The sequence below is a fragment of the Phasianus colchicus genome, chromosome 1 (genome assembly GCF_987193195.1).
Source record: "Phasianus colchicus chromosome 1, bPhaCol1.hap1.1, whole genome shotgun sequence".
Lineage (NCBI taxonomy): Eukaryota > Metazoa > Chordata > Aves > Galliformes > Phasianidae > Phasianus > Phasianus colchicus.
This window is the reverse complement of record NC_143436.1, coordinates 14,425,701-14,450,406: the sequence shown is the minus strand read 5'-3', so window position 1 is coordinate 14,450,406 and position 24,706 is coordinate 14,425,701. Positions and strand designations below refer to the sequence as shown.

The following is a 24,706-nucleotide window of genomic DNA, read 5'->3' as shown; positions in this document are numbered from 1 at the left end:
GTTTCCTTCCCCATAAATAGGTTTCCATATCCTATCACAGCACAATAGATAACAAGGAAAAACACTTCTAAATTAAGAAAAAGCTAAAAACTTTTCTAGTGGAATTGAAAGAGAGTGGCAATACAACATTTATTTTTGAATTAATAAGGGGACATCAGTGAAATTATAAACTAAAGGTATATATATTTTTTTTTAGCTTAAGATCAGAGAATTTTCCATGTAAAGACTAAACTAATCTCAGGAAGTTGACTGCTAAACCAATTCAAGTTTCCTACATCAGTCACCATTACATGAATACATGGTCTCTCTTTTCCTGTTCTACTTGGACAGTTTGTATGACTTCAATGGATGCATGAAAGAACCCTGATACATTTTCCTACCAATTGTCCCTACCGATCAACATCTGCCAAATAACGTCTACAAAGGGGAAAAAAACAAAGCAGTCACAGATTTTAGGTATCTTTGGGATTTCATCATAGAATACTTCAGGGTCTATGTTATTACCAGGGTGTCTGTAAATGTAGGACAGAATCGTAAGGATGAAAAATCTAATCAGAACTCTGGCTATTTCAAGAGAGGAAACAGCACTAATTTAAGACAAATAATTTAGATTTTACATTGATGCACACGAATTTACCTCAAAGTCTTGATCGAATGCCACTGCAAAGATTAACACAAATTACCATCCCCGTTTCGTCTGCTCTGCATCTTCACAAGGTCTGTATACACATATAACTAGGGGGAAAAATAAATCATAACTTTCTAACCTAAACTCATCATCCCACACCCTTTAACTACAGGCAAAACATTATGAACAATTTCCTGGAGCAAGGTTTAGGTATCAGAATACACACAGTGCACATATTAAGGCTCTTTGAGTGGCATGTACAAATCTGAGGAAATTAAATTGAAGCTTACTGGAGCAAATGGAAATTGTTGATAAAAAGTTACTTATCTGCACAGTCAATTTTCTATCCCTTACGGGCCAAGGAACAGCAGTAAGGATAGAGAAGAGTTATCACGTTTACAGATAAAATTCAAACACAAAATACAGAGACTAGTTGCATGATAGTCTTGAGTCAAGCCAGATCTTTCAGTTCAACCACAACACGATGCTGATCTGGTTATGTCAAGTCAATTTGAACATAAAAGCAAAATAACTACACTCATATAGCATTAAACCTAACAACTCCAGCTTCTGCTCCCAAGAGAAAATTCATCCTATCTGTCCATCTTGGCTCCACACAGTCATACAGGATCACTCTGAAACTAACTATGGGGTTTCACAGCAATAGAGTTCTTGTAAGCAAGACACAGAGACCGACAAGACAGCATTACTTTTCTACCTCCAGTGACTTGTGCTGACATCGACGTAATTTGTATACAGAAGACATTTCAGGTTAACAGAGAGATGATAAGAAATATTATTGTTTGATTTTCTTACCACATCAGGAAAAATAATCTCTATGGTATGCTGGTGCCTGCCTTCCCCTCAAAAATATTTTCTTTGTAAGGGGAGGTAGATAAAAACATTCTTGAAATGTTGGTAATCAACGTAACACTCAGAAACTCAGTTAAGTATCTAAAATTGAGCCTATTGAATGTACTGCAAAAAGGCAAATTTAGAGGATAAACATTCTAAAAAGCCTCCTATAAGTTATTATGAGTTTACAGAGTATGCAATTTGAACATCTTCCTCCCCCCTCAAGCCCAATTACATCATATGCTCATACATGTTTTGCAATCATTAGCAAAAGCAATTCTTGTCATGCCTGCCTTCAGATTTACAGGCCAACAATTTTAACCTGCAGTCATGGGAACCACCCTTCTCACTAAGAAGTCCACAAGAACTTACCTAGAAAATGTCAGTATACTATATACTTATACTTTAACATGATCTATACAGGAGAAATTTCTAAGTAACAATGAATCTATCACTAAAGTGTGTCACAGACCACAAATTCAGTGTGGAAAACTTCTGTCCTGAACTGTCCTGCAGCCAACAGCTCAAAAACTTGAGCATCCCTACCTGCAATCTATTCTTTAAAAATCCATTTTCTAATTGGAGACATGGAAAAAACAAAATAGTAAGAAAAATTTATTAAAACACTTCCATATTTTACTAAATTTCAACTTTTTATCACTACTCTGAGCACTCTGACAATTTAATGAAATATGCTAGGTACGATTCAAATACCAGATACAAAAACATACAAAAGTTAACTATAGCATGTGTACATGTAGATGCATACATATGTATGCATCTACACACACAGTAATTTGGAAAAACACATGTAGCACATTTATATACACAGATTAAATACAACATATCAAAGGAATTGGAATATTTATTTATTGCTGACTGCTTCCAAAGAGATAACACATCTTTAACCAGACCTAGAAGCAGAACACATGAATAAATGACTAATCTTGCCCACGATGAAGTTCCTTCTCCATTTCCCCCCCACCAGTTTCACCATAGTACAGATTTTGCTAAGAGATTAGGAAGGATATCCAACTCCCAGGCATTACATCACTGAAGCTGCAGTCAGTAGTCATGTTCCGAAACAACTATGACTTCAAATTCAGACAATTGCTGGCTGCTGCTCTCTATGGTAACCTAACAGAAAAGTGAGCAGTCTATTTCAAATGTAGAATGAGACAAAAGAGGGCAGAAGGTAAAAAAACAACAGTGAGACACAGAAGGCACACTCAGATACAGTATAAACAATAGAGTACCATTAACGACCAACTCCTGTATACCATACAGAAGAAACAATTTATTCTAGAAGAATCTGATTTCCCATGTACTTGTAGTTTTATCAAAACATTCTCGCAAGACCTCATGTTCTCTCTATCCCATAACAGTATCCTCCTCCTTATCTTCCTCATCATAATGTGCCTTACCACAAGCCCCTGAATTCCCTCCTGCGCCAGCCACACTGACATACACACTGTCAGCAGTCAGGTCCACCTCAGCTCCTTCTCACAGGTTGTCATGTAGCAAAAAAAAAAACAACCAAAACAACCAAAAAAGTATCTCTGTGGTTGGTTTGCAGATATACACGACAGTTGCCAGCACAAAGAACAAGGAATGGCTAAATACGCTGCTTCTTGACTCTCCTAGGACAATGCTCACAGCTGTCCCGTCCCATTCCCTTCAGGATTTTCACTGGGTTTCAATAGTGAGAAGTTATTAAGCGTATCAAATTGTATTTTAAAGCTAGTCATCTTTAAACCAACTTATTAAAGAATCAAGGCTATTACAGCCAAACTACTACAGGGTAAGGCTGCTCTTCATCCCACTTTGCTTTTAATCCAGCCCCCAATACAGTCAAAGCATTCTTATGAGTATCCTGATGCAACAAATGCAAAACTTTACAATCAAAGACCTTAGTCCTGTTTAGAATGACAAGCCAACTTCATAAACCGATCTTGATTTTGAATTATAAAACAAAGAAAACTGCCACCTCCACTGGATTCGAGATCCATGTAACAAAAACTTGAGTTTCCATCACTGAAGTATCAATTCTCCAGCATGCACATCATTACTTGCATTACCTCAACCCTAGTCAGTGGATATAAGGCTGCACTTGATGAACTCAGCACGAGTCCAAAAGCAGTCTGTCAGCCAAAGCTTTCTGTTATATGACAAACCAGTTTCCAAGGGTTCCAGGCTCTCCCCCCACCTTTACCATCCCATTCAAGAGCACTGCTCTTGTATATTCTTAAAGAAGTGATGGTACTTATGCCATTAAAACATATGGAAGACTTCCCCTTACCTCTTCTCTCTCTTCACTCCTTCTTTTCGTCTCTCAGTGGAAGTTAAACAAAATATGGGACTAGGAAGAGAAAAAGAATGAGTGGTAGAGGGGAAACAAAGGCAAATGCAGTTACAGAAAGAATAAGAACTAATTTACTGAAATCTACCAAAGCAATTGCAAGCAGAGGCATACAGAAAATAGCATGCTTGTAGATTTGTTCTTACATTTACAGAAAACCAATCTCCCAAATTAAAAATTAGCTGCCAGTCCTCCAGTCTGCCTACTTATGCTCACCAAAGACTTGCCATACTTCTTAAAGTAAACCAGGCACAAAAAGGCCCACCCACTTGAGCACTAACAATTAATTGAAGGGGAGAATCAAGACATTAAAATATACAAGAAGTGCAGTGTATGAAGGAGCTTAAGAGAAAAGACTACTTTTTGATAACAATATTGCTTACTGCTTTGGGAACCATATACTAATTTCAGCTATGTAACATTCATGTGTTGCACTGTATCACCACAAGATATAAAATTAAAATATTAAGAAAACTAACAAATCATTTAAAATATCTCAGTTTTAAGTCATTACTGCATCAGCTGTCTCCTTGCAAGCATTTTTCTCCATCTAATGTAAAATAAAAAATAACTGTTGATTAAATATGCAGGCTTTTTTTTTTTTTTTTTTTTTAAGTTACATGAGGATTCCTTAAGAAAAAAAAAAATTCAAATCTGTTTCCAGAAGTTACTCTTCACCATTTCCAAGTATAAGGTGTCTCTACAACTATGTACAGCCAGTTTCCCATACACAAAGTCTGCAGGCAACATAAGTGTAAGAGCCAACTAAATGTAACCATACAGATAATGGCAGGTCAGCCACTGGATGTCTGAACTCAAAGGGCCGCTATTTCTCACAAGAAGGGAGTCAGGCTTCTGGAGGGAAAGGGAAGGTGAGGCTACAAATACATACACACAACAGTTAGCGGTTTAATCTCAGCATTTTGCTGACTTCACAACATCAAGTAAAATTACTCATTTACGTTTCTGCGCTGCATAGTAAGATTTGGAGACCTACTGTAATTATTAGATATCTACTATACAGTAACTAAATTGTTCACAGTTTGATTAAAAGCATGACATTTCAACCAAACTAATTACTGTTTTGTTTCCACTGAGGCAGATTACGAAAAGAACAACAAAAAACAGTTCTGCTGTCTTATCAGTGACATTTGACTTGCATGAACAGCACAACAGGGCTTCCACTTTTAATTCTGCAAATACTTTGTAGACATTCAACTGCCTGCTGCACTTGCGCACAGGAACCTAAGTACAGGCCAGGCAAAGTAGCATTCTTCCAAACAAACCTTAATTCTTTGCAGCAGATAGAAAATCCTTTTTACACAATTTTAACCACAAGTCAACCTGGACTGTATTTCTTGGCAACAACCTAGCAATATTTTGATGTTCTTTACTAAGATTTTGGAGGGAGAAAGCAAGGGAACAGACGGAGGTAAAAAAGATGAATATGCCATGTTCAAGGACAGTCACAAAAAACACCAAAGTTCGACATAAAAAACGAATAAAAACCACTTTATTTTCAATTGCAATCACCTTACAAAAGTACACTGACTGATATAAGAAATTTAGAGATTCCACATTCATACCCTCATAGATTTGTGTTTTCAAGTAAGAGCTCAGTGTGTATTTTAATTGCAGCAACAAAGATAAGAAATGCACAATCTTGGAATAAACACAGCAAAGAGATTCTGCTCAGCAGAGGAAGCACAAAATACAGCTTTCACCTCTGAATACTACTGCCACATAGAGGAAAAAAAGATGCAGAGCTTCTTTTATTGTTTTGAGGGAAGAGAATGTAAGTGTCTGGAAAGAAGGAGAGAGCACAAATGTCTGAATGCTATGTACGTTTTTTTCTTCACCTTTATCAATGAGAGTAACGCAATTTTTGGTTATGAATATTAAGATTCCCATCAAGCCTTCCTACTCCATTAGAAAGCAAACAAAAAAAAAAGACAACTAACCAACTCACTGCTTTGGTGAGGCATCTGAAGGAGCAACTTATCCTCATAGACAGGAAGAGAGCCATTCTAATTTTTAAATCAATTACGTATAAAGTCAGTAGTAATTCCTTCACAGTTCTACAACACCTTCAGAAAGGGAATGAGGTGTAATCTCACCATACCTTCCCCAAGAAAACTTTAAATAAACTGCTATAATTCTCAAGCCTTCAGTTTCAGTTTAAGTAGTAATACCCCAAAAACACTTCATTCAAAAAAGTTTCTTCAAACCAACAGTTAAGACAGGATTAACTGTCTAGACTTGGAATATCAGCTGTCTTGTGATACTGAAACACAGTTCCATTATAACCATACTAATTAGGAGTTCGCTCCTTTGTCTACTCAAAGCAAAATAAGAGCATCACCCTCTGTGAAAGGGAAAAAAACCAACAAACTATCTATAGACACAGTCCAATTAGAACAGTTAAGAAATAATGAACACTGAATCAATTTAAATATTCAGAACTCCTCCAGTTAAAAGATCCAAACCTACATCCCATACATGTCTTCAATTCTCATTCTGGAAATATGGGATGGTCATTGAACCATTTTCCATATCATCTATTCTTGAAAAATCAACAGTGCACAAGAGATTATAGGTCCTTCTTTAAAAGCTGCAATCTAAATTACGATAACATCATTAAAATCCACTCATGTAATACCTTCTTTGAACCTGACAGCATTTCTTTCTAAGATAAAGATATCAAAGTGAATGATTACCTACATTATGGTGCCATAACACAACATACAGAATGTGACTACAGATGAGAACAAACTTCTTAAAAATCTTATCTGCACCTGAAATGTTACATTTCAATCCGTACATCTTTCAGAAGCTGTTAACCTAAAGCTAGAATCTCTCTTACTTTGGCAAATCAGGCCTAGGATGGAATGCCAAACTGCTGGTGCCTTGCAAGCCTCATGTAAGTTTTACAACACTGTGTGCTAATCTAAGCTGTGTATAAACTATCACATGAAAGGAGAGATAGCATTCCTTCAATAAAATATGCAAAACTAGAACATTTCACTTGCACAGGATGCAATCTGCATGCCACTGCCATTATTTTTCATTTGCGCTTTTGAAGCAAACAACTTCAGTGGACACCAATTTAACACAGGTCCTACAAATATTTTGATTTGTGAAAAAATTAACAAACAAAATTTAAGTCAGATGTTAAAAAAAAGTACAACCTTGTACAACAAAACTCTCTTCAAAGGCTTACAGACAGTCTCAATTATTAAAATCTTCTAACAACCTGCAGAGTTTAAAATCCTGCCAGTTTCATTAACACATTAAGATTCGCAAAAGGAAAGAAAAATAATCTCAGTATCTGCTAGCAAATACATGAAACCTTGACAAGGCTTCTTTTAAATAAGCTCTTTGTTATGCCTTAAAGGTAACAACCGTTTTGTCTTTGAACTTGATTACAGCAGGGTTTTTTTTTGTAGGTCACGAGCAGAATTTTGGATCCTGAAAGAGATTAGGTCAACTTTTAAGGGTAAAGTTCTTTTTAGTAAGCAGATGACTGTATGAAACATTCACCGTACACCCTTAAAAAGCCCTAATTTATAACTAACACTGTAAATAATCCAGAACTTGAAAGAATAAGAAATAAAAAGAGTTTTTCTTTCCTTCCTTAATTCACATTGTACATGTGCATTCTACACGAAGCAAGTAAGGCACCTCAGTTTAAAAAAAAAAAAGCTGTATTTCATTCTTAGCAATAAATCAAAACTACTGTTTGCACAGTGGAAACATCTGAACACAGTACCTGCTCCAGAAACACTGTCCAACAAAATTAGCTTTTGAGAGGAATTCACAAATGACTGTTTGTATGGAAGTCACAAGACCAGCAGCATAGCTGGACTTGCTTAGGATCACTTCGGAACTCTGAATCGGCTTTTATTTTATATCCCCATCACTCCACTCAATTTTGTTAAGATTTTTATATGAAGATGTCAGAATTTTATAATCCATCTGTTTAGAGCAGTGGCATAATTCAGTGGTTACACACATCATTCCTTAACTAAATCCCACAAGCAGTCTTACTAAAATTAAGATTGTTCTTAAATCAAACCGGGATCAGCCTTCCAACTGTACAGCCTCCATCCAGCATGACACCCATCACTGTACTTCAGCAGAATTATTAACCCAGTTGTGTGCACTGAAACCTAACCAGAGATTTGAGGTAATGGAACTCCAAACAGTAATCTGAATTTTTGTACTAAAAGAAACTTCCCCTACGTGCAGCTTCAAAAGGCAGTATTTTTTCCTCTTTGAAGCTTCTGAGATGGCAAATAGCTTACCCAAAATGCATACAACAACCATAACAGTTGAGCAGATTTTTCCTGCAGATAGGAAAAACCCAAAGACAGTTGTAAAACCACTTGTGTGACCTCTGTATTATTTTAACACATTAAAATTGCAATTGTAGTAGAACGTCTGCAAATTAGAAATCTCTTTAAAAATTCAGGTTGAAAACCTTCTCTCCAGAACTTTTGTTAGTTGGCACTGGGAAAATATTTTTGACAAATATATACTTGAACAAATCAGCATCAAAATAAAGCTGGAATTTCCTTTCTAATGTCTCCTTAGACAGGTCTGTTTTCAGATTGCAGATCTGTTTTACAAATGGAGAAACTGAGTCACAAAGACAAAGTGACTCACTATAACATATACAGGAAAGCTGGAAGACCTCAAAATTCCCAAAAAGGCCTTAATGCACAAAACCTGCAATCCATAGCAATTGTATTTAGGTATTCCAATTTCTGAATTTCATTTTTTCCCCCAACACTACTTTTCTGTAAACTGTACAGAATTGTTTCTTCTAACGTTAATCTGGAATTGGACCTCTGCCCAAGAACATGACTGAGGCCATGAAATAGAGCGGTGTAGCCCTCCAAGTTGTGATGTTAAAAAAAGTAATCAAGAAAACACCTCGAAAGAGGAAATAAAAAAGACAAATGTTTTTTCAAGAGGCTCATACCTACAATTCTTCAGAACCGTATCTGTGTCCTTTCTAATAAGCAGAGAGTAAGATGTGATATAATTCAAATAAATAAATAGAATTTGTATAATATGAGGAAGGTATCACTGGGAGTGTGCATTGTTGGCCCATTAACGCCTCACTTGGTGGCTGAAATCACACAGCTTTTGGCCTCAAAGCACGCAAAAGGTAAGTGTTAACAACACCGAAAGTCTTCCCATCTTGACGTTCAACTTCAGGTGTACTTTAAGCCACGCATCTGTGCTGTGATATATATGAGTAGTATCTAAACTAAAGTCCTTCAGAGACTGAAGACAATTTTGCCATTTCAGTACTTCACTTTTGACTGTTTCAATCCAGAAGCTTCTAAAGCTATACTGGCATACACTCACATTTCTTCAAACCGAGGACAATATTAAAAGACAAGCAGACAAAAACGGCAAACGTGAATTTCTTTTCTGTTGTTGCTGGTTGAACATGCAGTTTGTAGGCTTTATAGTTTGTATCAAAGCACACTACACCAACCACCAAATCCTTGTGACTTCCCTTCCCCCCACCCAAACATATTTATAGTGGTGATAGTAAAAGGTTCATATTTCATTTTGGAAAAAAATTAGAGGTTAGGAATTGCACTTTCACTCAGTACAATACAAATGTATGCGTATTACCATACATACGTTTTACGTAGGAATATACAAATTAAGAAAAAGCCTAATACTAAGATTCCACGGTACCTGAAATTCTACGTCTTTAACAGAGTAACAGGTTATAATCCTGCCTGCATTATTTCCCAAAGCAGTAAGTTCTTTCAGCATTCCCAAACCATGAAGGCAGGGGATTACCACCCCAACGTCCAGCAAAAGTATTTCCTGGAAGGTGAACATGACGGTCACAAATGTGATTCCACCCAGAATTTGGCTGACTTAGTGATCTGAATTTCCTTAGGTTGAAAAATATTACTGCTTTTAGGTTGGTAAGAGGATGGGCAGATACATGGTGCCTACTATTGCAAAGGCAGGAGCTTTTCCAAATTACTACACCAGCAGACGTACCACCTTACAGCAACCCATACACACCCCTCAGAGAAGCACTCCTGCCTCTTTCCACCCCCCGCTTCCCCGACAAGAGTGGTCTCGTTCACTTGCCTTTCACACACATAACCAATAAAATTAATCAGCTGGAACACAGCATTTTTAAATTGCACTAAAGTCAAGAGATGTTTTGTGTGTTATTTGAAGAGAACGGTCTTTTCATTTTAACAGAATAAGGCTGTAATACGCTGCAGACAAACGCACTGCATGGGGTGTGGAGGACCCAAGCTGATTAGATTACCACAACATCAGCCTGAGGCCGCCATTTTTAGAATCTCTAAAGGACAAAAGAGGGAAATTAAAAAATTTACTCCACATTTTTTGTAAAGTAACTTTAAAAGTATGGTCATTGTAATCAATTAATTACGCATTATAACTACGGCCGTGGATAAATCTCTCTTTTCTCCAAGCAAAGCCCTCAATAACTGCAACATTTCATTATTATTCCTTCAATATACTGTAAATAAACAGACTAACACATTCCTGAACCTAGCTGCAGCACTGAGTCCCTGCCCTCAGCGACACGGTGCGCACCATGTTAGGGACCTCCCGACTCCTGGCCACCGCGCGTCCCTAATGGCCGAGTATAGGGGGAATACAGGACCCTTGTAATCAAACTGTATTATATTTCTCTACCCTATTTAGAACCGTACAGTGAACCATTTGTTCCCCCTCCCCTATGTCTGCAGCGACAGGGGCTGCTCCACCAGCATTTATTTCCTTATGACTAAAATCCACCAGCCTAGCAAGGCGAACGCTGGCTACAGGCACAGAAGCAAGAAAGGGATGCGCCAATATCACTACTCACAACCCCGAGAAAGGGGGTGGGGAGAACGATCCCCTTTTAAATTGGCACAGAAACTCCTGAGGACAGCTTCCCTGCACCAGGTTACCCAGGAGCAGAGATAGGAGCAGGGGGCAGAGGGGAGGCGGGGGTGTGGAAGGCAGGGAGATTAGGCCTACAACGACCATTTTAGTGTCACAAAGCACAAACATACAGGATGGAGGAAGAAGAGAGATCTCCCTGAGCTTCATACAACTCGATACGCAGTCCCAATAACACGCAAACCCCTTCATAAAACCCACCCGCCTGAGGAAGGTCTGTTTTCACCTAACAGCCTCTCCCGGCTCTTTCTCCAGGCATAATGCTTAAATCTGGCAGAACTGCCAAAAAATTCCCCTCAGCTCCTCCAGCTACAGTAACCCGCCATATTCACAAGCTATAGCGACAGTCTGCCATTTTTTAGCCAAAGCCCACAAAAGGAAAAACGAACGCGAGGCAACTCCAGCGGAATCTAAACCCATTCCGGGGGCAGGCAGCCCCAGTCAGCGGGGCAGAGAGCCGTCCTACGGCACTCACCCCCTGCTCCCAGCCCCCTCCCCCAGCACCCGGCAGAACGCGGTGGCAACGAGCACGGACTCACCTGGAATGGTGACAGGCCCACAGCAGCACCCCTCAGCCGGGCCCCCTCCTATCCCAGCCCGCTGCAGCCGCCTTGCTGCGGAGAGCCCTGCCCTGGGCAGGACCGACCCTCAGCACTCTGCTAAAAGAAAGAAAAGAACGGGGAGATCCCTCCTCCCCCAGCACCAGCTGAGTGCGCGGCGCCCGGCGGGGTCCGGCTGAGAAGCGCCTCTGCCTCGGGACCTGTGTACAAACCCCGCTGCCGCCCCTGCTCCCGTGTCTCCCTCCTTTCAGCCTCCTACGCTCCCTTCTATGTCACTGCCTCTCTCTGGGAAAATGGCGTCCGCTCTCCCCTCCCTCCCCCTGCACGGGGCTCACCCGCCCCGCCTGGCAGGGGCAGGGTTACCAAGGCGAAGCCAAACAGCCGCCATTTTGCTTGTGGGCTGGAGCGCGGGCTGTGCCCGCCGAGCGCTCAGTGTCCATTTTACAAAAGCTCTTTGCGCCTTAACAGAGAACGGCGGGGGCCCGGGAGCGGCTGGGGGCCGAGGGGGCGCGCGGGGCGGGGGAGGAACGGCGAGAGGGGTCCGGCGCGCGGCCCCGAACGCCGGCGGGAGGATCGACTCAGAGGCTCGTTCTCTGGGACACCCACCCCGGCGTCCTGCTGGCGGCCGGCATTACGCTCAGCTACGTCGGCTCGTCGCTAAGCTCAAAGAGAGGGGTAAATTTTCCTCACGGAGCGCACGAAGAGCCGCATGGAGGAGGGGGGGGGAGCGGGAGGTTGGAGCGGGCCCGCGTCGCGGCGGTGCGGGGCTCCGAGCGACTGCCGGGGGCTGAGGCGACAACGCTCTTTTCCTCAGAGCGTTCGGGAACGGCGCTCCTTCCCTCCGGCGCCGATCCCCGCTCTCCTCCAGGAAACGGCGCGGGGGGAACGTTCGGCTTTGTGCGGACCGGGCGGGCCGCTCGGCTCCGCCGCTCCCCCCGCCACGTCCCCTCCCCGCTCTGCCCGGCCTCAGCCCCTCCGGCGCAGCGAGGGAGGGGAGGCGGCGGCTGGGGTTTCATTCGACGCCCACCAGGGGCTGAGCGAGCCTCCTTCAGTGCGCAAACGCGGGGCACCGGATAAAAGCGGGGCTGGCAGCCGCTGCCCTGCCTCGATGGAGCCGCCACACGCGGGTGACCGGAGAAGCCGCTAGCGGCCGCGCCGTAGCCTAAGCGTCCCCCCGCCCCTCGGGCAGAGCTTGGGGCTCTAACGGGCGCTCTGCGGCAGGAGGGAGCCGAGGTGAAGGGATCCGCTCGGACGCAGCGGAGGCGGCTGCGGCGGGGCAGTGAGCCTGAGGGAGGAGGGGGGCGATTAAACGTCTTGTGACATGGCGGAGTCTATGGGTATTTTTTCCTGTCTAACTCTCCTGTGCGTGTGTCTCTTGTTTCTCTCTTTCTCTCTCTCCTCAGGGTGCTTGGCCGGGGCTGCTCGCTCGGGTTCTGCCTGTTGTTGCGCGAAATGGCGGCCGGCGGCTCGGTGGGTTTGGTCGTCGGTTTTTTTGTGTAGGTTTTTTTTTTTTTTTTCTCCTTCCCCTCCTCTTCCCCTCCCCCACTCGTGCCTCGGCTGCGGCTCCGCAGCGAACCGCGGCGGGGACTGAGGCAGGAGGGGGAGGCGGGCTCTGCGCGCATCCAATCGGAGGCCCCGCCGGGCGGCACGGCGCGCCCCCATTGGCTGGCGCTGACATCATCCTGCAGCAGGGGCCGCCGCAGCCGGGCAGGGTCGGCGCTGCCGGGGGAGGTTGGTGCAAAGGGAGAAAACGGGCGCCATGATCCCAGCGCGAGGGAGGACGGCGCGGGCGGGGGATCCCCGGCGAAAAGGAAAGCGGGAAAAGGCTTCGGCTTCTCCTTCCTTAACGGGGCAGGGAGGAGAGGAGCGGGGGAAGAGAGAGAGCGAGAGAGAGAGGAGCGGTTTGCGCCTGCTTTTGTAACTGCGTCAGTCCAAGATGGCGCAGGGTGTCCCTGGAGAGGGAAGGGAGCCGCACGTCCGCCGGAGGTCATGTGACCGCGCTGCATTCCTGTGGGCTTTGGCTGCCGCCCAACGCGGCTGAGGCGGCGGCGGCGCTCGGGAGAGTCCGCGCTTCCCCTCCCCCAGCGCTGCCGTTGCCGCGTCGCTTCCCCTTCCCTTCCCCCCCCGTAACCCCGCGCGCGAGGGCGTAGCCGCCGCCGAGGAAGGTTCTCGTCGCTCTCCCTCCTCCCCGCCCCTCTCCCGGGTGTAGCCGCGCTGGGGGGAGGTCCTCCGTCCGCCCTCCGCTGCCGTAGCGCCCTCCTCGGCCTCCCCTCCCCGATGTAAGTCAGGCTCCGAGTAACCGACCGGAGGCTCTGGGCCCTGTGAAGTGACCTCATTACAGCTGTGCGGCGTCGTGGCGGAGCGTGTGGCACCGGGGGGGTTGAGGGAAGGGCCGGAGCCTGCTCACGTCTCTGCTCTGTCGGAACAGCGCTGTGGGTGGGAAAGGCAGCGCCAGCGTTCTGTGTGTGCTGGTGGATCCTGGCGGGGGAGCGATGTGGCACGCGTTACAGCTAGGCCGTAGAGGGCCTGCAGCGTTAGCGCAGGGATCCTGGTGTGTACGTAGGGAAAACGGGCCTGCGGCGTGCAGGTGCTGCGGGCTCCCTTGTCTTGCTGCAGGAGAAGCATCTGGTAGCGCAAGGCTGGCGTAGGGTTTCATTGCGTTAAAATATATTTTCTGGCTCTGTATTTTATCTCAGGATTCGGGGGGAGGGGAGCGTGAAAAATGTACATTTTCCAATTCTAACCCGTCTTTCTTCTCAAGGAGTGCAGCACATTGTACTGGTAGGGTGGGCTGCTCGTGGTTTCGGAGCAGTTTGGTGCTGGTTCCCACATCTCGTTTTCATGTGTTACGACCTAAAGTGAGCCTCTGCACCTGACCCAGCAAGCAGACTTAACAGCTACAATTGCTGAGGCAAATGATGGTGATTTCTTAATTTAGAAACGTCTGGCAGCGCTTTTCCAGATGTTAACGTGTTCACTGGTGTGGTTTGTTTCTTTTCTGTGTAGTGGAACCTGGTGAGGCATGAAGCTTCAATTTCTGGTGGATGCATTATGTTAAAACGACTGGAATGGAAGTTATTGAGTATGTGACTAATGTAGAAGAATCCTGTATAATAGACGCTACTTAATGTGTTACATAAGTAACGTGAGGTGGAGTCTGGTTGCATAAGAAACGGCTGGGGATGGAGAGCTGCTGTACGCAGTCCATATTAGCTGCAATTAGAGCCTGCAGGGTATGTGAGCTAGGGAGGGGAGCAGTGGGCTTGAGAACATCTGATAGTGCTGCATTTTTCCTTTGTACCAGGAAAGAAATGGAGACAGTAATAAAGGATGACAGTGCAAAGCTTTTTAAAGTTTGGAATCTCCTCTGAGCTTAACTTCTGTGATGTACACTGTTTCCTGAAAGAAACCCCCCTTTTTTTGAATGTCAGATGGTGGCTGTCAGCTGAGCCTCACAGCAGCCAGTTCTATGCAGGATTCTTGATCCTAGAGGTTGTTAACGCTATTCAGAAAAATGAAGCACTGGAAGTAGTGCTTAGGAGGAGGCCGTTGGTTTGTTGACCAAACATGTAAGTGACTGGAATATTGCTTCTTCATGTATAGACATACTATAGCAACAAGGTAAATAATCCCTTTGTAGTAGAATCTTCTAGAAAAGATTCTAGAGCACAGTGATTCTTACGAGATAGAACAGATTTTTTGGGGGACCGGACATGAATATTTTCTTGGATATGTACTAGTAGAGAGCATCAGTATGAACTGAAGATGACAAAAAACACATTTCTACTTGATTAGCACTTGCATTTAGGCTTGCATTCTGTGATTACAGAGTGGGGAGCAGTTATCTATCTCACTGTAAGGGAACAATCTGAATAATTACATTCTTATATAAGTAACTCAGAATACTCAGAAATCAAAGGTTTCTCTGTACTAGAAAGCTTTAATTCCTAAAGAAACCTTTTAGGCAGTACTTAATACCTGATTTTGTTTTAGGAATCAAGAGGTGGACTTTCTTAAATGTTCTGTCTAATGGGTAGCTTGTTGTAGAAGCACTTGAACTGTGGAGTCTTTATGTTCTTATAGAACAACAGGAATGATGAAATATTCTAATAATTTTGTTTGTTTCAAGGCAGTCTTGCTAGTTGTTTTCAGGGAGGCACTGTCTTCTTTGAGAAGTGGTGACTGGTGGTGTTGCAGCATGGTCTTGAAATTGTGTCTGTGATGTCTTCTGAAATGACTTCTGCTGCAGATAAATAACAGCAAACGCATGTACTGCTTTGAGACAAACCTACGGGAAGGGGATTTGCTTGAAGGCCAGTCTGTAAGCTGTGCCTTTATCTGGAAGGTATGGGAAAGGAGAGGAGCTGTAGGAGAGGGAGGTATTTAAAGAGTAGCTTGTATTTATAGTAGCCAACCAGAGGGAGGAACAATTTCTACTTAACTGTAATTCTTCCCTTTTACTGAGGGCATTTCAATTGACTGCTTGTTCTCCAGCAGTTAGACTTGTGGTTCTGACTTGCTGCGGTAGCCTGTCTGTGCATGTGTATATGGTTTGTGCTTTTGCTAAAACCTGTTATTTAAACAGTACAGTTTACAGTACTAGTCATACAAAGACTGACAAGAGTTCAAGGGTACTTAGAGGAGAAGGGAGAGGGGGATACGAAATGTAATAGATCCGAGTGTGCATTAATGCCATAGTTGAAGCAGTGCTCATGCTGAAAGATGATCCTGTACCTCTTCCCAGCTGTTCATTCTTGCTTCTATGCTGCCCTTTTTTTTTTTTTTTTGTAGTGGCACAAGTGTTCATGTGGGAAGTGGCATAGGAGAACAGATTTAGTGTAAGCCTGATTATAATGGATCGTTTTTTAATGTGAATGTTGGCTTCACAAACACTCCTACTTGAGCAGGAATAGGAAGAAGCAGCTGCAGGGAGAAAGAATGGAGATGTACAAGTTTTACCTGTTTGGGTTTTTTTCCTCATTAAAGGGGCAATTCTTAAGAAATCAAGGGGGCAAATCCTAAAGGCATTTGACCTATAGAGTCAGAATCACTATAATCCTTGCCTAAGAAGTCAGGAATATTAAAAAAAAAAAAAAGTGTATGCAAGGCAGTACTAGGTTGATCTGCAGTTGTAGGACCTGCATTGGTAGGATAACCTACAAAAATGACTAGGCTAAAGCTGGGAAAGAAGAGTTCCAGTTAAGAGTTCACAGGATTTGGGACTTAATGAGCTTATTTTATTGGAAGAGCATGGAACTCGAGGAAGGCTTTCGTGCTCCTAAAGTGACTGGTAATTTAATAAGTGGGCTGTTTGGTGAAGAATTAGTTGTACTGGAAGAGTTCTAAGATAATCTTTAAAAAGCTTGTGGTCTCAGTGGGTCACAAGGGTCATTTGTCAAATTAATATGTGTTGCTTGTATGTCCAATGACTTTCTACTGAGCGGAAACCAATCAGTGTCAACAGATATTTCCACCTGGATTTGGAAGGACTGTTTGAAAAGCAGCAGGACAGGAACATCCTTTGCATGTAACTTGAGGGTTTGTGTTAAGATAAACTTTTTTGAAAAAAAAAAAAAAAAAAAAGTTGACTCAGAAGGAACAGCAGGGGTTTTTCTATGTAAGAAGGACCAGATGTTGGCTGGCAGTAAAAATAAAAAATATAATGAAAATAGTTGAGAGGGGCAAGCTTACACAGCTTACACTTGTTGTGTCAGCTTCTGAGGTTTAGTCAGGGTTTGCACTGGTCCAGCATGCTGGTGGGGCCTTCTTAATGTGTGAGGTAGTATTCTCACTTGATTATATACTGCTAGCCCAGACGTCCTGTCAATAATAGTTCTTTGAAGATGCTGGAAATAGTCAGCAAGTGGATTATTCCTCAACTGCTGTTAAGGTAGAAGTGGGAGAGACACAACAGTGGTTCTTTCTGGTTTGTAGGAAGAAAACGGAAAATACTGCTGCTTGTTGAGAGTTAGGCTGTGCTGGAGTGAGGAAGTTACAGAGCTGTGAGCTCCAGGATTCCGGAGCTGCAGCTCAAGGTGATCTTGTCACAGGGAGAGCAAAGAAGTGTTTCTCTTGTTTGGAAGTTTGAGAACCAAACAAAGCTTTTGTACTTGTGTGGTTACAAAGCATTGTACTGAATGGGCTCCTTACCTCTGCTGAAACTTCTTGGAGTGACTTGTTTGGAGGCAACTTTTTTCAGAGGGATGGGGAACAACCACAGGATCAAGACTTCAGTTTCCAGACAGTTGACCACTTGTGGTCAAGCGTGGAAGCGCTGTTTGACAGCTTGTTAACGATGTGCAGATATGCAGCATTTCTTTTTCAACAGTAAAGTGCAGCTGGAGTGCAGCACTGCATGATGTCTCCAGAAAGGATTAAGTTCAGAAGACTGCTGTAGTCCTGTCAGCATGGCCTATTCAAAGGTATAGAATTATGATGACTGAATGCTGTATTCAGAGTGGGAAGCTTTCTGGCTGGCTACAATCGTGTTTCCTTCTTGCTAACCTTAGTAGATTGACAACTAATGAAACTTCGTGTTGATGAAGCTTGTGATACACTTCTGTCTGGTTGGTTGTCATATGTTCAGGTCTTTGGTAGGTGCTGGGTGCAGTGTTAATACAGTTGCAATATACCAAACCCATGTGAGTCCAAGGCTAACTTGTGCAGCAGATCTGGAGAGTCACTGTCAAAACTAGTGGGGAGAACACAAGAAGAGGGGAAGAGCTGTATGGAAAATAGGTACTTGGCATCTAGTTCTGTCTTGTTCCTGCCCTGCGTGATTAGATCACTGTCACGTGGTTCTCTAAATTTAAGTGAAGTGAAAAATGAACTCGGGATTTATAGTTCTGCTGCTTTTAGTGTAACCTAAGCTGTAGCTTTGGGTCAGTCTTAGACCAGGATAATTCTCTTCTAAGTGCTGAACTGTGGTATTTGTGCTGTTTCATTTTGGGCGGTAATCTTTGTGCTGCTCTGTTATCTGAGACAGGAGAAGATGTCCCTCCAGGAAAAACAGCGGGCCTTCTAAAATTAAGACTTCCTAAGAGCTGTTTTTTAGTACTGTTACTACCCCTGTACTGATTTAGAAGGCTGCTTTTTGACAAAATGAAACTGTTGCTTTTGTCAAGGTAGAACTGCACACTGAATTTATCCCCAGAGCTGCATGCCATCATCTCAGTACTCATATGCTGGAGCAAGCATATTGTAAGCTTATAAAGGCATGCTGGGCAGTTGTGAGATCCTATTTTTAAACTGCTTCTGAGAAACACTTCTGTCTACTGTCTCTGCACAAGCATAGGAAAGAATATACTTCATCTAGGAGCCACGGTGTCTGGGCTCAGCTGACAGCAGTTTTTGAATTTGAAGTATCTCCTCTTTAGAAGAGATAGTAAATTTGAATCTGTGCTGATTTCTGCTGGGGTGGGGAAATGACTATAAGTAAGAAGCAATGGCAGTGGGCCTTTGAGTTCTTGACTTTAACTGTCTGTAGCCAGAGACAGATTTGTGGTACCTGACAGACTAACCAGACATGAAGAAGAAGAAATTGGGTTGTCGAATCACCTGCTTTGCTGTACTTAAAAATGCAAGAAATATTAATAGCAGGAATGTTTTTGGTGGTACTTCTTGTGATGAGTCTGGAACGTAGCAGGTTTTCTTAGTCTGCCGCAGACTTGTGGAAACTGTATTACTGTAATTCTGTGATACTACCATGTAATACCCTTAAATTTCCATTGACTTTTGAAAATTGCATAAAAATGCAGCTAGGCTTTATAGGCAAGTAAACCAGTTCTTTAAGGTTTTTCTTCTGTTTCCCAGATGATCTATTTAAGGGTAAACCTGTAATACAAACACTGAATGTAGGTGTTCAGCATTCTTGCTGTAGCGCCGAGGGAATCCTGAAATTGAAGGACCTTTTCAGGGTATATACAGAATGTTGTTTGGAGCAAAAATGGGGAATACAAAGGAAGCATTTAGATTGTTGTCTTTCTTTTAAATTTGGTGAGCAGGAATATTTCAAATGAGACTAACTACTGTGAACAAGAAGGAAAAAATCATGCTGCTGTAAGATGAATTATAGAGAGCAAATTCATCCTACTGAAATCTGCACTTCTTACAGCTTTTTCATCAGGTGATTCCTAAAACTACAGTTGGTAGTGTAGACCTAATGAATGGGAGGGAATGGTTGTCACAAAGTATTTTTAGGACTGTATCCTGAAGGCTATAGTTAGGCCTGCACTATTTCTCAGTTGACTGTGTGTAATTCTGTTTTATTATTTTTTCTGGAACAGGCAAGCTGCTCTTCTACCATTTCCCCCCAGGTATTGTGCTGCAAGTATTATTGGCCTTGCAAGCAGCTGTTAGCTACATTGGTTTATCTTGTCTTTTAATTCAGTGGCATAACTCCTTGGTAATCCTGTTCAGGTAAATAGGAGTAGTTATCTTCTGTTCTTCTTGGTGTTGATTATCCAGATTCTGCTCTCTTGGCCAAAAACTAGAACGTACTTGGAGAACTTTTTGTTAAACCTGTTATAGCCTCATCCTACAGTTAGCAAAGCAAGGTGATGGGTTTGGGCGTATGACACTTTCTCCTGCTTATGTCACTTAAACATGTCTTATAATTTTAGTAACGCTGTGATACTGCAGTGATGTTCCACCAGCTCTACCTGCTTTAGTAAGTGGGTGAGAATATTCAGGCAGCACTCAGGGTCTGTTCTGTTCACCTCAAGGCTCTGCTTTACCTCCTCTATTGGCCTACGTTTCAAACTTCCTACTTGACTAATCTTCACATCCTTTCAATGTATTTTGTAAGTAGCACAGCACAAAGTAAGCAGAGATCAGACTGTCTGTAGCTGCTCCTATCTAGATGTGACTTGCTGGAAGGTACTTCTGCCTGTCTTTAAATGCTGCATAATGCATGGATTTGTCCAATAGGCAGCCTCTGTATTTGGCAGGAAGTGTCTTATGCTTCTCCTTTTTGCTTGAATAGCGTTGAACAGCAATTATACACTGATTGTGCTCATTACAAGTAAATTCCACATCCTGTTTAGAATAAGATGTACATATGAAAAAGTACAGAACATCTGTTGCATCTTCCTAGAAATAGCATCTTGCAAACTTAGATATTTCAGCTTCTGAACAGCTGTGAAGCTGTTCCGTATTTAAAACTCAAAGCCTTTAAAGGTTGTATAAAGTAACAGTTTAAAATAGGCAGCATTTTTTTTTTCCCCAACATGATGTAAAAATACTGTTCTGGAGTTGATGCTTCCTACCCTTCTGGATCATCAGTCTGTTCAGTGGTGTTCTTCACTCCATATAGACTATCAGAGAAAAACAAACCATGACTGGTTGTCAAAAAGTCCAGTAAACCTTTCTATTTCTGCACCTTTCTAAAACTCTACGTCAAATCTGATTTTTGGATGTGCCCATTTGGCCCTGGCGCAAATAAGTTTTACTACTGTTCAGAAACACTTCTACCGTAGCACTTAAGATGGAATCTTGCTCTACTTGTGATATGATAAATAAAGATGAGGTGCTTTGTTGAACTCGGTTGTTTTTTCTTTACATTAGTTTAATGTGTGAGCATTGATATTTAGGTTTTTTTGACAGTTCAGTTAAGCAAGAACATATCTGACTTGTGTTGTCAGTTATAAGCTCCCTTGGCACATGGAATATTCCCTGTTCAGAGGAGGCTCCTGGCCTTCTTAGCTGTTGCAGAAAAGAAAGGATGAAATGCGTTCTCTTGCACGCAAACTTGAAAAAATGTCAGGTGTTCGTTAAATCTGGTTAAACGAACTGTTCTTCAGTGCATGAAAGTACATGTGCATATCAGTACATGTGGATACCTATGCTCACAAGTAATTACAGACTACCAGAGGGAGGATGATGAAGGCTTGTAGAAGACAAAGCGTACGTTTAGAAGAAGGAGTGAAAGTAGAGATGGGTTGAAGCAAAGAGTGTATTCCCACTGTTAACTGGAGACTTTTTAAAAACAAACGAGCAAAAAACCACCTGAGTGAAATTTCTTTGTCTTGGGCAGAAAATGAGCAGGCCTGACGTGTACTTCTTGACCAACATACAACTTTTAAGTACCTTCAGGCTATGTCTAGAGTAAACTGTAGAATTGATTAAAACAGGGGCACTGTATGCAAGTGCAAAGTTTTAAATGACTGAATGAGTTTAGAGGAGGATCTTCTCTATATGGAAAACCTATCCCTATTTCAAACACTTGTGCTGCATTGTACATCACATGATTGCTAGTTGTTGTGTAACAGGAAAGCCTGGATTGTTCTTTTGTTTGTTTGTTTGGAGGTAGGGGGCAACTTGAAGCCCTTTTTCCATGGGGTGAGGAGAATGTTTCTTGGTGATCTCCTTCCCTAATTTTCTGGGTGGGTGCAGCTAGGTGTGCTTTGCTGTCCCATGGGGTTAGCTAGTCTGTAGCACATAAGATCTACTCAAGATTTTTAGTTATCAAGTTTAAGGGTCTTAATTTAGAAACTTAAGATAGTTTTGTTGGCATCTTAATGACAGTGTGAGTGATTTCTAAACATCAAAGGAAAGTAACCAGGCTGAGACTTAAGTTCATCAGAGACCTGCAGTTTTACATCTGAATTCCCACTTGCCTGCCAGACTTTTGCAAAATCAGCTTGCAGGTTTCCTGTGATTGAATGGATAGTGTGAAGTACATAAGCCTAGAAACAAGCTGGATGGAAAGGAGAAAGATTGGACAAGAGTAAACAAAAGGGTGAGGTGTTTAATTAGATCTGTGTTTTACTTTCAGTGCTGTTTTGAAGCTAGGTGTTCATGCCAAACTCAACTTTCTCTAGCTTTCTGCAATGGCAGATGTTCTAACCAGATCAGTAGCCTTGTTATGTGTGGATGGGATGATGAAGCCTCTGAGTATGCTCCAAAGTATTGTGTGTGGTCTGTATCACCTAAAACTGTCTGGAGGATATAAGTAATCACTTGTTTTTTACTAGTCCTTCCTACAGTACTTCCTACAGTTTGTAGGAATTCAACTTACGTTTATGGGTAGAAATCATGGAAAATCTGTTCCGTGGCAGCAGGCTGCGTGTGTTCTTTTCAGTCTTTTTCACTGTTTGCATTAACTTTGAGTTTTCTGTAGAATGTTGTACCCAGCTTAAATACAAAGGTGTTTATTTCCTTTTCTTCCCATGTGAAAGAGAAACCGTTAAAACTGCTGATTTTTTTTCCCTTTATTGCAAGAGGTGCCTGAAAGTTAGTGCTTGAGTCCTCAAGTCAGAGTCCTGTCATTTGGGTTGCTGCTTAACTGATTTCACAGATAGGAACAGAAAAAAAGAGCTGTAGTTTAAAAATATAACATCAAGCTCATCTCTGCCCTCTGAAAGTAAACTTTCCTGGGACAACCTCCTGATCTGTTTGGGTAATGATAAAAAGATTCTGGGCAAAATGCAAGACTTCTGTGATTGTTTGCCCAGAGTATAAATATTTCATGCTTCTTTGAATGCTTGTGTGGCCTAAATCTTGTAGCAGTACCATCTAGCTATTCTTAGGTTTGGGGACCAGGAAAAGTGCTCATTTCCTGTCTTCCCCTCCCCCAGAATCTCAGTTACTTTAAACAAGGAGGAAAAACAACCCAGAGCTGCTTTATCAGTTCCAGCTGAAGAAGGATGCCAGTCTGTCCTCACCTGTTGTGGAAAGAGCAGGACAGGACTGCAGTTGCACTGCAGCCCTCTCAGTATTTCCTTTTCCAGCAACGCAAAGGCATCGTGCTTCTCAGTTATCTGTGAGTTACACATGGCTTCTCTCAAAAAGTGGTTGATACAACTCATAACTAGATCTACTTCTCTGATTGCTGAAATTTGATGCTGTGCACTGGCCTAAGCAACATGAGAAATCGGTGGAACCGAATGTCACAGTAGTATAGTGTGAATGTATGTAGATAACAGCCATTAGTGTCTTTGTCATCCATAGCTACAAGTTGCTTCTACATGTAGGAGTGATTTGTGGGTACTGGTAACAGCACTTGTTTAACCTGAGCTATGTCAGACTGCTTCCCTTCTTTTTAAAAAACAGCACACGAACAAAAAAGCCACCACCAACAACCAAACATTCTTAATCGCCAGCTTGAACCATAGCAGTATGAGGAAGTCCAAGGTAGCCCCTCTGATTTTCTCCTAAGGGAGAAATTTAAAACAAACAAAAAACCATACCCTCCTACCTGTAGTTGCTGTTTTGAAAAGTAAAATAGTATAACAACAGCTCTCTTGCTGCACAGGTTTATTGGTAGTGGTACATGGGTGTTAAAATCTGTGAGAGGAGAGTCTGGAGTGTTGTATTGATGTCATATTTGCAGTCAAAGTGCATGTACCCTTAATATAAATGATCTCTCTTCCTGACAGAACGGTCTGCAGCAATCCACCTGAGGTGTGAAGCTTCTTAGCACTGCAGAATGTGTGCAGAAGAGGCCTGGAATCACTCAGGCAGGAGGCAGATAGATGGTACCCCTGGCATGGATAGGAGTCCCTGTGTGTGGAGCATAGCTAGAAGCAGGAGGCTTGTCTTAGCATGCTCCTCCTGCAGCTTCTGTGTGTCACTGGTGGATATAAGGGACCTTTCATTTCAGTGGTAGGTGTATTTTCCTCTTACGTAGCAGTGGTGGTCATGCTCTATTTGGAGACGTTGGTTTACAGTTTCATTTGGGGTTCTGTTTCACTTAAAGTTTGGTTTTGAAAACTGGATAGATCTCAGCTGCTTGCTGTGATTCTTTCTGCTGCAGTAAAAAAAAAAAAATAATAATATTAGCTGCTTTAGCTATGTATAGAAGGATACAGACTGAGAAAATGTTGAACTGCAGGAAAAAATGTCTGCTTCCAGAAAGACTTAGAGCGGGTTGCATCTCTGCTTAGGCACAGACAGAAAGAAAAGCCTTAATCCCCCAGTGTCTGATTCATACTAATTCAGTGTTAAAGAGACGTGGCACTGTGGTCACCTGGCTACTGAGATTCTTGAGCTACTTTGCTCAGATAAATCTTTCAATTGTAGATGAAAAGCAAGAAGTTTGTTGCCAGTTGAACACTTTTTACAGGCTTGTTGTGATTTTAGTTTGCTCTGCAGTTCTTGCCAAGAAGTAGTTTTAATGTCTTTATGGTAATGTTATAAGAAGCTAGTAATAAGGTAACAACTGTGTGAACACCTATGAAGTGTGATGTGAGTCACTAGTGCCTACTACTATTGAAAAGATAAAAAGAAAACACGAAACAGCGTGTTCACTACAGCAGTAAATCACCTAAAGGACAGTGGCTTAAGTCAACATATGTTCCTTTTAAGCTGTAGGATCTGCTACTGCATTTGAGTCTGTGGGTATTG

General features: G+C 42.5%; 1 protein-coding gene and 1 long non-coding RNA gene across 2 annotated transcripts in view; one reads left to right on the top strand and one right to left on the bottom strand.

Annotated features, from left to right (window-relative positions):
• The window catches only part of KMT2E (lysine methyltransferase 2E (inactive)), a 53,424-nt gene extending 41,739 nt beyond the window's left edge, over positions 1-11,685 (bottom strand). Inside the window, 1 exon segment of the mRNA XM_090135779.1 lies at positions 11,342-11,685. The gene's annotated coding sequence lies outside the window, so the exon portion shown is untranslated.
• A 276-nt stretch (positions 11,686-11,961) lies between these two features.
• Positions 11,962-24,706, top strand: part of LOC149919401 (uncharacterized) — a 53,474-nt gene continuing 40,729 nt past the window's right edge. Inside the window, exon 1 of the long non-coding RNA XR_016464400.1 lies at positions 11,962-13,641. This is a non-coding gene — a long non-coding RNA (uncharacterized LOC149919401). The remainder of the gene's footprint in view (positions 13,642-24,706) is intronic.